The sequence below is a fragment of the Schistocerca serialis genome, chromosome 3 (genome assembly GCF_023864345.2).
Source record: "Schistocerca serialis cubense isolate TAMUIC-IGC-003099 chromosome 3, iqSchSeri2.2, whole genome shotgun sequence".
NCBI lineage: Eukaryota > Metazoa > Arthropoda > Insecta > Orthoptera > Acrididae > Schistocerca > Schistocerca serialis.
Genome location: NC_064640.1, coordinates 669,793,092 through 669,809,228, shown reverse-complemented (window position 1 = coordinate 669,809,228; position 16,137 = coordinate 669,793,092).

The following is a 16,137-nucleotide window of genomic DNA, read 5'->3' as shown; positions in this document are numbered from 1 at the left end:
CGTCAGTCTACTTTCAGACATCATCGGCATTACAGTGACGTCTAAATTGATGCATCAGACGAGAAACCATCGCTGATAGTCATCTTGCAGAGTCCATTCGGCAACACGGGAAATATGTACATGGCCATTGTGTTGGAAGAGCATATATCCCGAGATGTGGGAACAACAGTAGAATTGGACTGGGTGATACTCTAGGTGTATGCTGCAATGTTCAGTGTTCCTTCATCTAACAACAGAGATGTACTGCCACCGTAGTCTATAGTTGTCCTAACCATCATGCCCATACTTGTTCCTGTATGGCGCTAGTTGATATTTGCTGGTAAGTTCCATTTCTATTAACGCCTTACTAGGTAACGACCAACACTTACCGAAGTGCAGAGTCTGTTCTCAACACTACACAAGTGCATACCAACCATCGTTGCTACATCAATGGAGATTATAAGGGTCGTTCAAAAAGAAACGAGCCGGAGGCATAATTACAGAAACCAGTACCAGTATGTTAGAAGTAATTACCCTGGCTGTTGATACACTTACCCCATTGTGACACAAGGCGGTAAATGGCTGTCTCATAAAATTCCCGGGTCTGCGATGTGAACCAGTTCCGCACGTACAGCTGGACGTCGCCGTTCACAGGAGTGCAGGAAAGACTATGATGACGTTCTTCTTTGACCAAGAAGGCCCCCTTTTGATTCACTTCCTGCAGCACGGGATGACAGTGAATAACCAGCGTTACTCGCCAACCTTGATCACCTTTCGTCAAGCGGTCAAATCAAAACGACCAGGCAATCTCACCCGTGGGGTCATTCTGCTCCACGACAATGCAAAGGCTCATATGGCCAACACAGTCGCGGCACTCATGCAGAAACTCAAATGGGAGGTTCTCGGCCACCCTCCATACAGTACGGACCTCTCTCCCTGTGATTACGCCATTTTTGGTCTTCTTAAAAAGGCTCTGAGCCGCAAAACGATTCCCCTCGGACGACGACGTCCAGCAGTACATGCAGAACTGGCTTAACATTGCAGCCCCGGGGATTTTATGAGGCAGCCATTCACCGCCTTGTGTCACAGTGGGACAAGTGTCTCAACAGCCAGGGTCAGTACTTCTAACACACAGTTACTGGTTTCTGTACTTATGCCTCCGGCTCGGTTCTTTTTGGACGCCCCTTATACTTTTTTTCGGTCTGTCGCGTTGTCAATTGACTGCCCCTTGTATGTCACTTTCAGTTGTAGTGCAGCATTCAATAAAAGTTACTTGACGTGTCATAATAATGTGCATCTTACGTTTTGCAGTCCCTGGTAAATACTGTTACCGAGATAGAGTGGTCTGAAGTGCAACATTTTCACTTCACAGCATATTTCAAACGAGACACTAAATAGTATTATAGATATGAGTAGACTTGGCCAGTAAGAGTACAACTGTTCGTTAAAACCCGTGTCCTGTTTCAAGTAGAAACAGAGTAACAGCTACTACAAATCAGTTCATACAGATGTCTTATCGAATAGACTCACAGGAAACATTGAAGTAGATTTGGTTTAAACGTGCTTCGACTGTTGATGGAAGAAATTATTTTGGCTGAAAGGCTTTGACGGTCTTCCCCTGCTCATCATGTATTTGATTTTCGTGCGTTGATGTATGAGAAACACGTTCGACAGGATAGTAGTAGATGCGAGAGGCACAGTATAAGCTTAGGTAGAAGAGATTGACATTTTATTGCGAACAGAAATGAACGAGAAAATACCTGACAAATGTAAACTGTAATACGGATAAAAGAAATTTTGCGAAATTACGAAGAGCATATAGACGTCTCACTGATGCACTTAACAATTCTATAGCACTCTAATAATTTATAGCAGTCCGAAATTAATTTTAGGAAATCCTGCGTCCGATTTCACAGAATTTGTATTTCCAGAATGAGATTTGCTTAATGGAAAGTGTGACAACAGTAAAATCTTCAGCACACAGAAACACAAGTTTACTGAAAAATTTAGTAATATTTTGTTGCCATTGACATTCTAGTACATAAGTCACGTAGACACTGTTAGTTCGACTGCCGTGTACACATGAGACGCATGAGAAACGATTTTTTCCTTAATGCCACGGTACCGAAGCGACCAGCAATTCTGGTAAATAAGAGCTGAGCACACCTCTGGAAAAAGCCAGAAAATTTTGTTAAAACATAATATTTTACTTAGATTACAAAATCCTCGTTCGATTGATACTTGAGTTTTGCTCATCAATTTGGGGTCCTTAGTAGTTAGGATTCAAAGAAGACATGGACATTATTGAAAGACTGGTGGTACGTGTCATCATCGTTTCGTTCAGTAACTGATAGATACGCTCACCAAACTCCAGCTGCTGATGCTACAATTTAGGCGTAGTACATCATGGAGAGATATGCTGTTAAAATTGTGACAGCGCACGTGCCAAGAACAGTCAACCAACATTTTACTTCCTCCCAGACCTGTCTTACGAAACGACTATGACTGTAAAAACAGAGATATTCTAGCTCACACGGAGACTTCCAGACAGTCTGTCTCCCCACGAACCATTTGCGAATGAAACGGAAAAGGGAGAAATGATAGTCATGGCAGAGATATACTGTGCCAGACGCCGTAAAATGCGTAGACGAATTAAGATGTGGTGTATATAACTAGGGACGATTCGCTGTCACCATTTAGTGAGGAAACAGTGAAACGGAATTTTCTGCGGTGGATATCAGTGCAACTAAAATTTTTGTCCAAACGATTTCTGGTACTAGTGCAATATTTCAACGCTTCAAGATTTTTATCTGTTCTCCTTATTCAAGAGTTCGTGGCGGATGAAAATATTTTCCCCGCGAGACGAGCGTTAATCTGAGTCGACTTTGTACGCTATTGAGCGCGTTACCCAAGCACATCGGCATTCGCTGCGTAGGCGGGAGAGATATCACTGTCAGGTGAAATCCAGCGATTAGCTCAGATAACCTCGATCGCACTTGTTATCACCTTAACAAGGACGGACGATTCTATGAAACAGTGTACGTGCCGAATCTCACGAACGCTCCATCTAAAATCAGATTATCAGTCGCTTATTACGAAGTTGAGAAAAAGTTATCAGGTAAATGCGTCCTAGCTGATCTAAACATTGCCTGAATGATGTAACGGTTACGGAATAAGATGAGTGGGCAATTCAGAGCGAATGTCAAGTGGCTGTTCTTCCTTGAGATACAACAAACACAAGTAATCGCCGTTAATACGCTGCGTTGTGAAACGAATGAGCTCTCTGTTACGAAACAGTTTCAGATTGCCTGTGAGTCACTGGACGTGGAAGAAGCAAACATATTCACTCTGTCAGTGGCTGTTCAATCGACAACTGCCTACCTTTTCTTTATTTATACTATTGGTTCTCGTAAAGAGATTCCAAGAGTAAGAGCGCTCACTGAAATACATATTTAATCCTAGAGCTTTAATGAGATCATTCATTACTGTTTTATTAGAAATGAAAAAATTTGACACTGTTTCCCATTTTTTTAAATCAAGGGAGTGCTGAAATATCTGAATGACTGAAAAGCTAAAGCGTATGTTAGACTTACTGGCAGCTGTTTACTTCTTTTTGTTGATGTACTGTTAAAATAAAATGTCTTTTTTCAAATCTACATGATAATGGGTTCTGTCAGCAAAACAAGATATGCTGAGAAGCTTTTTATCCAGTTGAAAAAGCCTTCTCACAGTTAAGTCGTTATAACTGTAAAAAAGAGGAGAACTGATTAGGCAGATACTTAACAGTCACCATCGGGTTCTAGGATTGTTTCTCTGTGTCACAGACCCGTTCCAAGCGGAGAATATGCTTCATTGCTATCATTTTTCCATTTCGCAAGGTCAGTATAAGAAATATGCACCATTTACAAATCTTTCTCATTTGTCGTATCCTTTTTCTTCTATGTTCTGTCATATTCTCAACTGATGCTCTTTGACGTCTACATCTTTCTATTTTAAAGCATCTCTGTAAGGTCCGCCCAGAGAAGCAAGAACACAGCAGCAACATAAACATCGAATTTTGTGAAGTTCTAAGCTTTAAGCTGTGGGTGTTGTTCAGGGGCAACGTGTAGCATTTTGCTGTTTGTATCTCTATAACAGATGAGCATGAAGATCACAGGTGCCACGAAAATAACTACGGCAAACTATACAATAATTTAAAGTAGGTTCTGTGGAATCTAACATTCTGGAGAATAAGACCCTATTAAAATTAACCACTGATGATATCAGAAATGCTACGAAACGTGTTTGGGCAATAAAAGCAGCAGTTGTTTGCATATTAAGTGGACCTGAATTCCGATTACTTGATCTGCAAAGACATCTGCTACAGAACTTCAAAACAAGACGATAGTTCTCTTTATGTTCTTTTATAGCGTGGCTCAAAAGTAAATAATTTTTAAGCTCTTGAATGGAATTTGTTATTAAATAATTTTTGTAAATATACCTGTGGTTCAGTTACGTCAGTCATTCACAGACGGCTCTATACGTATGTCCAAAAAGCATATGGCTTCCTGTACTAAGTTTTTTCTCGAGTCCTATTATAATTGATCATCATTACTTAATTTTCAGACTTATTTTGTTATTAGCTGCCCTGATACATTACGCTTATGATGTCGTTAGATTACATTTACAGCTCGCCTAATTAGTGAATGAACGCTAAGCATTAGCTTGCTTACAAGCGCTCTAAACATACGTGCAAATTAAACGAAAGAGGTATTCTCTTGCCGAGCGAATGGAAGAGAATATCATGCCATGTGACCGATACTCGTCACATCCTGACAGTCAAGCGCACGATGGACAAGACTCAAGATATGAGAACATCTGATCTATCACATAGTGGCTTCCCGACGCACGCCACACTCCATCTCTGAGGTCGTGGAAGCACTGGGCGCTTTAAGCGCCGTCGTATCAAGGGTGTACAATAAGTTTCCTAATCAGTGCAGATATGCCTCCTCTAAACCCCACCCTCCACCTAGAGACTACAAAGCGCGTTACTACTCAGTAAACATCACTCCCACATGCCTATGTCAGGCTGCGAACACATCGAAACTACCTGAAGTTTTGTATCTCGCTTGAAACATTCTGGCAGACGGTTGTAGTATTCTTGTATGTGGGGCATTTACACGTCATGATATACAGACTATGGTACGTCTAATATCGTTTCGCACTGAGAACGATTGAGGAATTCACTGCACTATCACATGCATCAACACTGTCAACAAACATACATACGGAGGGACCTGTATATGAAAGCTAATCCCCTGATGGGCTACAGGGAATTGTATATAAAACCTAATCCACTGATTGGCAACAGACCCGTTGTATATAAAACCTAATCCACTGATGGGCTACAGACCCCATCTCGTGTATCATCCTCATCACCATCATCATAATCTTGAACAGTTTCCAGCCCCAGGCTGGATCTGTTTGGAATGTAAGCCTCGCCATCTAGTCCTGTTTTCCCACCATCTTTCGATGTTCACTCTGGTTCAGTCCTCGCCTCTGTTTTCAACATACTCCTCTACACTTTTCGGTCATCTATCCCTTGGTCTTCAGTTTGGTCGCTTCCTTCACAGCTCCTTTTCAAGTATCTTCTTGAGAATCCTCTTTTGTCCATTCTGTTTAAGTGCTTTTTCTTCTATGACGCCACCTTACGTTACTATATTTTAATCTTGACATAGTCCGCATAACGTCTCTTTTACATTAGAAAATTATTTGTCTTTTAAATGAGAGGATGCTTGATGTCGGCGGGGACTCGTAATTTCTTTTGAAATTATTGTGATTACGTGGAATGATACAGTATTTTCAGAACAATCAGTCACTGTGCGTCTCCAGCCGACCCTGTGTCGTTCTCTCCAACATCCTGCAATATTATTCAAATACTAGAGGTAAAAAATGCTTTACTTGAACGTATTGACACATCAGACATGATACATTAGTAATGAGAGGAAGTTAGTAGACGGATTAAGAGAAAATGATAAAGTGCAACAAACTTCACATCAGTAGATTACTCAGTTTTAAACACCAAGTATAGTTGTTTTAACCGATTTAGTAAAAAAATAGTCAACCAGCGCACCATTCTAATGTTAAGTGCATGAAGTTTCCTTGTCTGATGCTGTGGCACAATCTAGCAACGACATGGCTGTTTTTTTGCAATCAGAACGAATCCGATTATGTTTGTTCGTTTTCTCCAATTTCATCTAATCAGTAGTAACTATAACATACGTTGATTCTTTATGGAAAAGTTGAATTGATAGACTGCCAGCTATTAGTTTTCACAGTTACAATGGGCAGACTGTTTAGCTCATGCATGCGCCTTGGTACCTACGCTGCACAACTTTTCTGCCTTTCTGGGCTTTAGGTTTGCGTGTACTGCTGTCTCTGCCCCTGTCAGTTTATCGATATTAAACCTTCCACTATTCGAAGCAGTTATTTTAAAAACAGCATTGCTGTTATTTTTAGAAAGACACATAACACCGCCGGCCGCGGTGGCCGAGCGGTTCTAGGCGATTCAGTCCGGAACCGCGAGACTGCTACGGTCGCAGGTTCGAATCCTGCCTCGGGCATGGATGTGTGTGATGTCTTTAGGTTAGTTAGGTTTAAGTAGTTCTAAATTCTAGAGGACTGATGACCTCAAATGTTAAGTCCCATAGTACTCAGAGCCATTTGAACCATTTTTGAACACATAACTCCGAACCCACCAGGTTACCTCATCCAATGCGTTTCGGCGAAATCCGTAAGGTGAATTTCACATGAGAGTTTTCCTTTTTCTGTATCCATACACTAGCACTGGGCAATAACATTACGGCATCAGCCAAGATAACCTTGATACTTCCTAAGAAGAATGCTGTGTATGGGACAGCTTGGAGTACAATAGCACAGTATTACTATAGAAAGAGGCTTGTACATAAGACTGATAATTGGAGCTTTCCTGGAACTCCAGCAAGTGGAGATGGGGACATTAGAGACGCAACATAAGCGTGTATACAACGAAAATGGAGCAGGAAATCAGGAGACTGTTTTTCAAAGGAATTATCCTAACATTCACCTGAACCGGCTTATGAAAACCATGGAAAACCTAAAACTTGGTGACTGGATGGGAATTTTAGCCGCACTACTCCACAATGAAGGTCATGTGTGCTAAACACTGTGAAATCTCGCTCGCTTATTTTACTAACTCTGTCGGTTGGGAAGCCATTGATATTACGGAGCTACCGTTAAAGAGCAGCGGTCATTGGAATTTTAAGACTCTGGACTCGATCTCAGATAACGAGACATATTTGAAGAAGATCGTACAGGGAAACTACAGAAACAAATAATCATTGCTTCTCATATACAGTCCAGCGGAATAGACAGAAGAATGTGACTCGTGCTGACATGACACATTACATCAACCTTAACTCTCCGCAATCATCTTCGTAAATCCATTTTCCATACACATTATCGAGAGTCCATTTGACAGCGCAACCTCGTGATTTGCATACGTCGAATGGTATCGGGTTTTATTCTCTGATGAGTCATGCTTTAATGTAGAACCTGACAACAGACATGTAAGGGCCCGCAAAATGCGAAACAGAAACACTTTAAAGCGGAACAGTTCAATATGATAGTATCGGATTGACAATCCGGATAGGGAACTTCAGTAGCGGATCTACACTCCTCCGCTCGGAAGTGTGGGAACAACACCCTTTCAAATTTTGTCCTCATATGTTGACAGTTTATCTCATTCTCGAAGAATTCATACAATGAACGACGCTTCATGAAACAAGTGTGTTGTTCGCCTGGTACAGAACTCACTCCTACTGAACATAATTCATATTCGCTTGCAAGAATTATTGCTGTTATAAAAGATCATTCTTGAAAACCAGCAGAATGTTTCTCCATCGGTAATCTTCCTCAGTTATCGCCAAACTCATTTGTGGTGGTTTGTTCTATTTTTGAGATATTCCACTCGCGTAATATTTGTCTCGCGTCATACGGATAAAAAATACGGAGCACTCAAATAAGTATATTCCAGCATGTGATACTGTATCTGAAGCTAAATCCTTGTATGTGTGATAACAGTGTGAATTAAAAACTTATCTTTACATAACCTGTGATATATCTTTTGTTCCCCTAATTATTTTGACTAGCATATCTGTCATACTGAAGGACGTTTTGTTCAAGGTATGTTGTAGTGTTCCAGAAATCTTCAGCAGATAGATGCCGGTGATAACCACCGCACCCCAGCTGCCTCGTCTCCAAAAAGAATACGATGAAGGAAGCTTACGTCACTGTCATCATCACCACCGACACCACCATCACCATCACAACCACCACCACCACCACCACCACCACCACCATCATCATCATTATCATCTATTTTATCCATCATCGAAGTCCAAAATTTCGACTTTAAGTTATCCGTTCTCAGGCTTACCCTCATCCATAGCTGGTTCTTACAGGCATGAAATAGCAAACGTTTGTGAAGGATAATTTTAATGGTAATTTATGGGACACTCTGTATTGTGAAATAAATGCGACCTTTTTTTTTTCATTGATGGGAAGGAGGTGCTGCTCATGTAAGACCCGGTAAAATAATGTTGTCAAGCAGTACGTGATGGTTAGAATTAAACTTCCGCTATTTGAGGCAGTGTAGACTGAAAACTATTTACCGAATGGGTGCTCAACTTTATAGGACTAACGTTCAGACAGTGCACTGCAGGATTTCTGTTGTTAGTGGTGCTAGTGTCATAACTTGCCGTTAGGCACCGGTGCTAGTATGGTGATATGGGCCTGAAACAGAAGCATCAGTGTGCATTACAGTTGCAGACAATGAACATGTGGATCTGGACAACGTTAGCAGAGCTTTACTCATAACGCTGTTTTATCAGAACAACAGCATCAGGGCTGCTGCTCTTCGCGAATATCACGCATTAAAGAAATACTGAGAGGTCCGATTTCTGTACCAGGGTTGAAAAACGTGATTCGGAAGTTAGAATTAACTTGTAATTTGGGAAATGCTCCTAAGAGAGACCGATGGCAAACTGAGCCACAAATTGTTGAAGAAGTTACTGTAGCCATGGCTGACAATGCTGGACGCAGTGTGCTATCTTCAAGTTGTTCACGAACTGTGTCACAACACAGGTTCACCGTTTGAAAACTGCTGCGACCAACTGTGAAATTATATCTGTAGTGTGGTTCTAGGCTGTTCTGAATGCAGATGGTCATCGTATTGAGCAAGGCTTGCAACCTGCAACGTAAACATGGTACACAATTAACAAATGTTGCCATCTCATGCGGAAATTAATATGTTTCTTTTAATGGTTTATTCGTTATTTCTCTTCTGCACGTCCTTTCAAATGTTTCCACAAAGTTTCACTGTCTTACGGTCACTTGTCTTTCATGAGGCCCCCTAAAGCAGCGATAGATTAATTATAACCATCCTAGATTTTTTTTTTGGATGAGAGGGATTCGCCTTGAGCAAAACATGATTTTATCTTTACTTCTATTTCCCAGACGTGTTTCGCTGAAGTTTCAGCATCATTAGTGAGCTTCTATTTTCTTTCTATTAAAGGGGAAAAATGCTCTTTACTGTTGGTTCACAAATAAATTTGAGCCTTTGAGGCATTATTTACTATTTTGGAAAACAAAGCTTTGTATATGTACATCTACAATTACGTGATTACTCTGATATTCACAATAAAGTGCCCGGCTGAGCGTTCAATGAACTACCTTCAAGCTGTCTCTCCACCGTTCCATTCTTGAACGGCCCGCCGGAAAAACGAGCACTTAAATTTTTCTGTGTGAGCACTGATTTCTCTTATTTTATCGTGATGATCATTTCTCCCTAAGTACGTGGGTACCAACAGAATATTTTCGCAGTCAGAGAATAAAACTGGTGATGGAAATTTCATGCATGATCTCGTGACAACGAAAAACGCCTTTGTTTTAAAGATTGCTACTCCAATTCACGTATCATGTCTGTCGCACTATCTCCCCTATTTCGCGATATTACAAAACGAGGTGCCTCTCTTTGAACTTTTTCGATGTCATCCATCAGTCCCACCTGATGCGGATCCCACATCGCACAGCAATACACCAGAACGGCTGACAAGCGTGGTGTAAGCAGTCTCTTTAGTAGATCTGTTGCACCTTCTAAGTGTTCTGCCAATGAATTCCAGTCTTTGGTTTCCTCTACCCACAATATTATCTATGTGATTGTTCAAATTTATGTTATTTGTAACTGTAATCTCTAAGTATTTAGTTGAGTTTACAGCCTTCAGATTTGTGTGACTAACCGTGTAATCGAAAATCAGCGGATTTCTTTTAGTACTCATGTGAATAACTTCACACTCTTCTTTATTCAGGGTCAATTGCCAATTTTCGAACCATACAGATATCTTATCTAAATTATTTTGCAATTCGTTTTGGTCATCTGATGACTTTACAAGACGGTAAATGATAGTATCATCTGCAAACAATCTAAGAGGGCTACTCAGTTTGTCTCCTACGTCGTTAATATAGATCAGGAACAATAGAGGGCCAATAACAGTTCCTTGGGGAGCGCCGGCTATTACTTCTGTTTATACTCGATGACTTTCCGTCTATTACTACGAACTGTGACCTTTCTGACAGGAAATCACAAATCCAGTCGCACAACTGACGCGATATTCCATAGGAACGCAGTTTGGTTAGAAGAAGCTTGTGAGGAAGGGTGTCGAAAGCCTTCTGGAAATCTAAAAATATGGAATCAATTTGATATACCCGATCGATAGTACTCAGTACTTTATAACTATAAAGAGCTAGTTGTGCTTCACATGTACGATATTTTCTGAATCCGTGCTATGTGTCAAGAAATCGTTTTCTTCGAGGTAATTCATAATGTGCGAATACAGTATATCTTCCAAAACCCAACTGCAAATCGACGTTAGTGTAATTCGGCAGATTACTCTTGTTTCCCTTTTTGGGTATTGGTGTGACTTGAGAAATTTTCCAGTCTTTAGGTACGCATCTTTCTGTGAGCGAGCGGCTGTATATATATCTTGTTACCACATGCTGCGGTTTTTCTGAGTTTTTGTGTTTTTATTGCACTAGGGAACATGTTTTCTTTCACAGTTTGTCATCTGAAACCATACACAACTTAATATAGGAAATTCATTTACTTCGAAAGTTTTAAAACTGGGAATGTCATGGTTAGCTCTAACATAAACTACTTCTATGTGAAAGTGTGTGTGTTAGGGAGTGGGGGGAAGGGGAGGGGGAGTGCGCGTTTTGCAATGTGTTTCACTTACTTTTTCTAGTTTCTTCATTATCTTCACTATGAATACCTGCACTATGTTACTTTCACTGTCACTGTTTACGAGCTACGAAACCAAGATGGCGGGCTGTTGAACGGGTGAATGTGTTCTGGTGAAGTGTATCTGCAATTTTGTGTGTGTGTGTGTGTGTGTGTGTGTGTGTCTGTGTGTGTGTGTGTGTGTGTGTGTGTGTGTGTGTGTGAGAGAGAGACAGAGAGAGAGAGAGAGAGAGAGAGAGAGAAAGAGAGAGAGAGAGAAGGTGAATGGTTGTGGGTTTTATTTATTTAATTACTGTTATTATTATTATTTTAATTCATAATAATAATAATTAATAAATGAAACCCTCACCAATTCACTTACACACACACACACACACACACACACACACACACACACTCATCTACGTAGAATTAATAATTTTCGGCCTAAATATAATATTCACAGTCGTAAAATTTCGAAGTAGATAAGTTTTGTACATTAAGTTTTATACGGCTGCGGCTGACATACTGTGAAGGAAAACAAGTGCAATAAAAGCATAAAAACCAAGGAAAACCACAGCATGTGGTAACAAATTACACATACAAAACTTTGTCAGTTTTTTTCAGATTTGTAAATGGTGTCCCAAAAATTAAAATTTAAACGTGTACAAGCAGAAGAGTGCAGTTTTCTTGTTTAATAGAAAAAATAAAAGCCCTCTGATGATGTTAAAATTTCAACGAAACGTGTCTGGGAAATAAAGAGGACAGAATCGCGTTTTGCTCAAGGCAAACCCCATCCAAAAACAGATATGCTTGAAAGCAAACATGGAAATAAGAGCTTCAACCTTAGATGATTATAACCACCCTGTACTATGTAATAAAATTTGAAAATGCAAGGTTTACATCAAGATTTTAAGAATATTTTTTGAAAAGTTTTAAAAACTTTCTGATGTCCTTAATAGTGATAGTACTCTACATGATCGCTGAACTTTCCCATCAGATTGAAAGTAAGTGCTTTCACTGAGCTAAGAGGTTTCTGCGAGGAAAGGAAACGTTTATGTAATCCAACTAAAATACTGTCTTCAATAATTTCTTAGATCTCTGTGCATGTAATGCTTAACTGGTATCAGTTTAATAATGTATTAATTACCAATATAAATGTGTTTTGTTGTCTGTAACATTTCTGTTTTCTTTTTTTTTTTTTCTTTTTTCTCTTCACTCAAACTTTTTATGAACTTCTGTATTAATTAAATTTTTGCTTAGCTCCAAATTAAACTGTACTTGTGACGTTTATACAAGCGAACCGCACAATAAAAGTGATTACGCAAAACCTGTTGCGCAATAAATAAAGCTGAGGAAACGCTGATCGCCTTCAGATTCTTTCAAAGAATAGAACAGTTGCCGTTGATAGCTGATATCTGAATTTGCGTCAAGCCAGATGCCCACGATAATGGCGTTGATCGGTATATACGCGCTGTTCAATAAATATCGGGAAAGAGATAGCAGTTGCTACCCGCCTCAGCCTCGCAAACACCTGACATTTCATTCGCTCCAGAAATGATTTTCATTCTCAGACCAAAGTGTGTATGTACAACAGGGAAAAGCAGAACATAAAGTGCTACTTTCTTCTCCCAGAGAAACCCACTGTATCAACAGTTATTTCCACAGTATGATTATATTCGTATTCCAATGTGCCCTGTCAGAGTGAGAAGCATTAGAATTACTTTCCATTTTTTTCAACAGCTACTGGAACGGATCTAACACGGTCGATACAAAAATTATTTGTTAAATGAATTAAGTGCAACATTAAAGCAGCTTCTAAAATCTAAAGCTACATCTGCATTTTGATGCTGCAAGACACCACAAGGTAAACTGCATTGTTTCTAGGAATGCAGAAACTAAACAATATAACCAAGATTTTACGTGTTATTGAATTACGAAAGTCTTCACCAGCCTTCTTGTAGCTCTACAGTCTAATATAGTGATGTCTTAAAAAGTAAACTCTTGACTAGCATAAATCATAAGCTCTTAACTTCGAAAATCACAATTGCCAAAAAATCGATAACCTCCTCTAATAGCAATCCACGATTTGTTAAATATGTGCAATTGTAAAGTACCAATTGTGTGTGTATTATGCGCATAAAAGGCCTCATATATCAAGCTGAACAGTCTTTCGTATGTATGGGTCAGCAGCCACTTTGGATTTCTGGAAGAAAGTCATTTTCCCTTGCAGACTCTTATTTTATTTTTAAATAAACACCTTATTTCATAATTTAGGAAGCATTTAAATTCTTCTCCAAGGGCAATATTAAGCTATCTCATGGCAAAACCAATACCGAAAGTTGTTGGCGAATAACGAAACCAGCCACAAATACTTTTAAATTTCCTTATCTCAGTGCCGTAACCGGTTTCTGGCATACGTGCCCACTTTCAAATGGCTAATCTTTCCAGTTTCATCAATGTTTTCATCGGCAGCGTGTCGTCAGCTCCAGCAATTAGTTCCAGTGGATGGCGCTTTGTCTTGTTGTGGTCGATATGCATTTCCAGAACTCTGCGTAAGCTGTTACAATGCTGACAACGTACATATTCACAGTGATTTATATTGAATATGTGTGCTGTTTGCACTGCAACAACTTACATAAAGCAAGCTTTTTCCCGTTCTGGCCTTGATGGGCTAATGTCATCCTTTGTCAACGGCTTGAGTGGATGTGGTATGGAGGGGCATGGGGCCAGCCCACCGCTCTCCTGGCCATTGGCTGATTCCTTGACTTTGGAGTCGCTGCTTATCACTAAGGCATCTCCTCAATTGGCATCACGAGACTGAGTGCACCCCGTTTCAGACCTCACACCAAGGAACAAATCCGAAGTATTACTGGGAATCGACAGCGGGTCCCCAGTATAGCAGCCAGACATGCTGATCACAGAGCTATGGAGGCGGACAACAGCTTAGAAAGCATTCTGGAAATGCATATGGCCCCAAAACAAGATAAAGCGCAGTCCACTGGAATACACTGACGGAAAAAAATCGCAGCACCAAAAAGGAGTTGTGCGACATGGAAAGTTGGTGTGCGTGTTTCTGTATCTTAGAGATGAAGTCTACTCAAATTTCGCGCCACTCGGATAATAGTGAGATAGTAGCACCACAGTGAGGATGCAAATTAGGTTTGCTTTAAATACGCGTTGTAAGAGTCGTGAGCGTTACTTACCTATGAGGCTGGAAGTGATGAGTTGATGTTAGTCGAAAATGCCTTTAACGATACAAAGATGCCACTACCAACATTTCACTGAATTTGAACGAGGTCGTGTAATAGGGCTACAAGAATCTGGATGCTCCTTCTGCGATACTCCAGAAGAATTTGGCAGGAATGTAGCCACTGTACATGACTGCTGGCAGCGGTGGTCACGGGAACGCACGGTCGCAAGAAGACCGGGCTCCGGACGCCCACGTGGCACTAACGAGAGGGACGACCACCGTGTTCAGAGTATGGCTCTGGGGCCTCGTACTGCATTTGCAGCAGCAACTTAGGCAGTAGTTGGCACCGCAGTCATACAACGAACTGTTACAAATCGGTTGCTTCAAGGACAGCTCCGACCCAGACGCCCTGCGACTGCGACATCAGTCATGTCAAGCGAGAGCTCATTGGAGGCCTGTTGTGTTTTCTGATGAAAGTTAGTTCTGCCTTGGTGCCAGTGATGGCCGTGTGTTCGTTAAAAGGAGACCAGCTAAGGTCATGCAAACAACCTGTCTACGGTGCTAGACACACTGGACATACACCTGAGGTTATAGTCTGGGGGTGCGATTTCCTTTGACAGCAGGAGCACTGTCGTAGTTATCCCATGCTCCCTGACTGCAACTTTGTACGTCAATCTGGTGGTACGACTTGTAGTGTCACTATTCACGAACATAATTACAGGGGAGGTTTTCCAAGAGGATAACGCTCGCCCGCATATCGCTGCTGTAATCCACCTTGCTCTTCAGAGTGTCGGCATGTTGTCGCGGCGTGCTCGATCACCAGATCTGTTTGCAATGGAGCACATATGGAGCATCATCAGACGACAACCCCGGCGTCATCCACAGATAGCATTAACCGCCGCTGTGTTGACCGACCAAGTGCAACAAGCATGGAACTCCAGCCCACAAACTGATCTCCAGCACGTTTGCATGCTTGCATTCAACATTCTTGCGGTTACACCGATTATTAATGCACCACCTTTTCACACTTGAAATGTGATCTTAATCACTGAAATATGTTGCCTAGATGCTGAAGTTTAATCAGTAGTGAATGACAACCACCTTGGATGCTGAGAACACCAATCATGCTAAACCCATTTCGCATCCTTTGCACGTGACATTCTGAGATCCGCAGATAGAGATGGATTCAGTGTATGTACATTTCCGAGGAACTGTTCATTAAAAAGCAACTCGTCCTACTAAAGAATACGCGTTCGTACATGGCATATTGTCAAGGTTTTCTCTACACTGAGAACTTCTTGACAAGTAGAAAAGAGTGCGCTGTCTGGATGAAGAACCTTCTACTCAGGCAGAAGTGATTTCGGTTGTGTCCCAGGAAAATACGGCAGATCATTACTACTGATATTATATAAAAGTCAAGTAGCCCACTTACTTCAATCTGTGAACCAATTTATAAGGGGTTCAGCACTTCAACGTGGAATCTATGCATTCACCCACCAGATCAGTCGACATTTTACGGCAAAGACTTAACGGGTAGTATTACTTAGGGATTTTCAGTTCAAAGTATTACAAAGTTTTATTCGAAAAATTTTAATCTATTGCCTGTCACATTGGACCAGACTATTTACTTTGTTCGAAGTCCATCAGTTGGCTTTAACTACGAAAATATGAA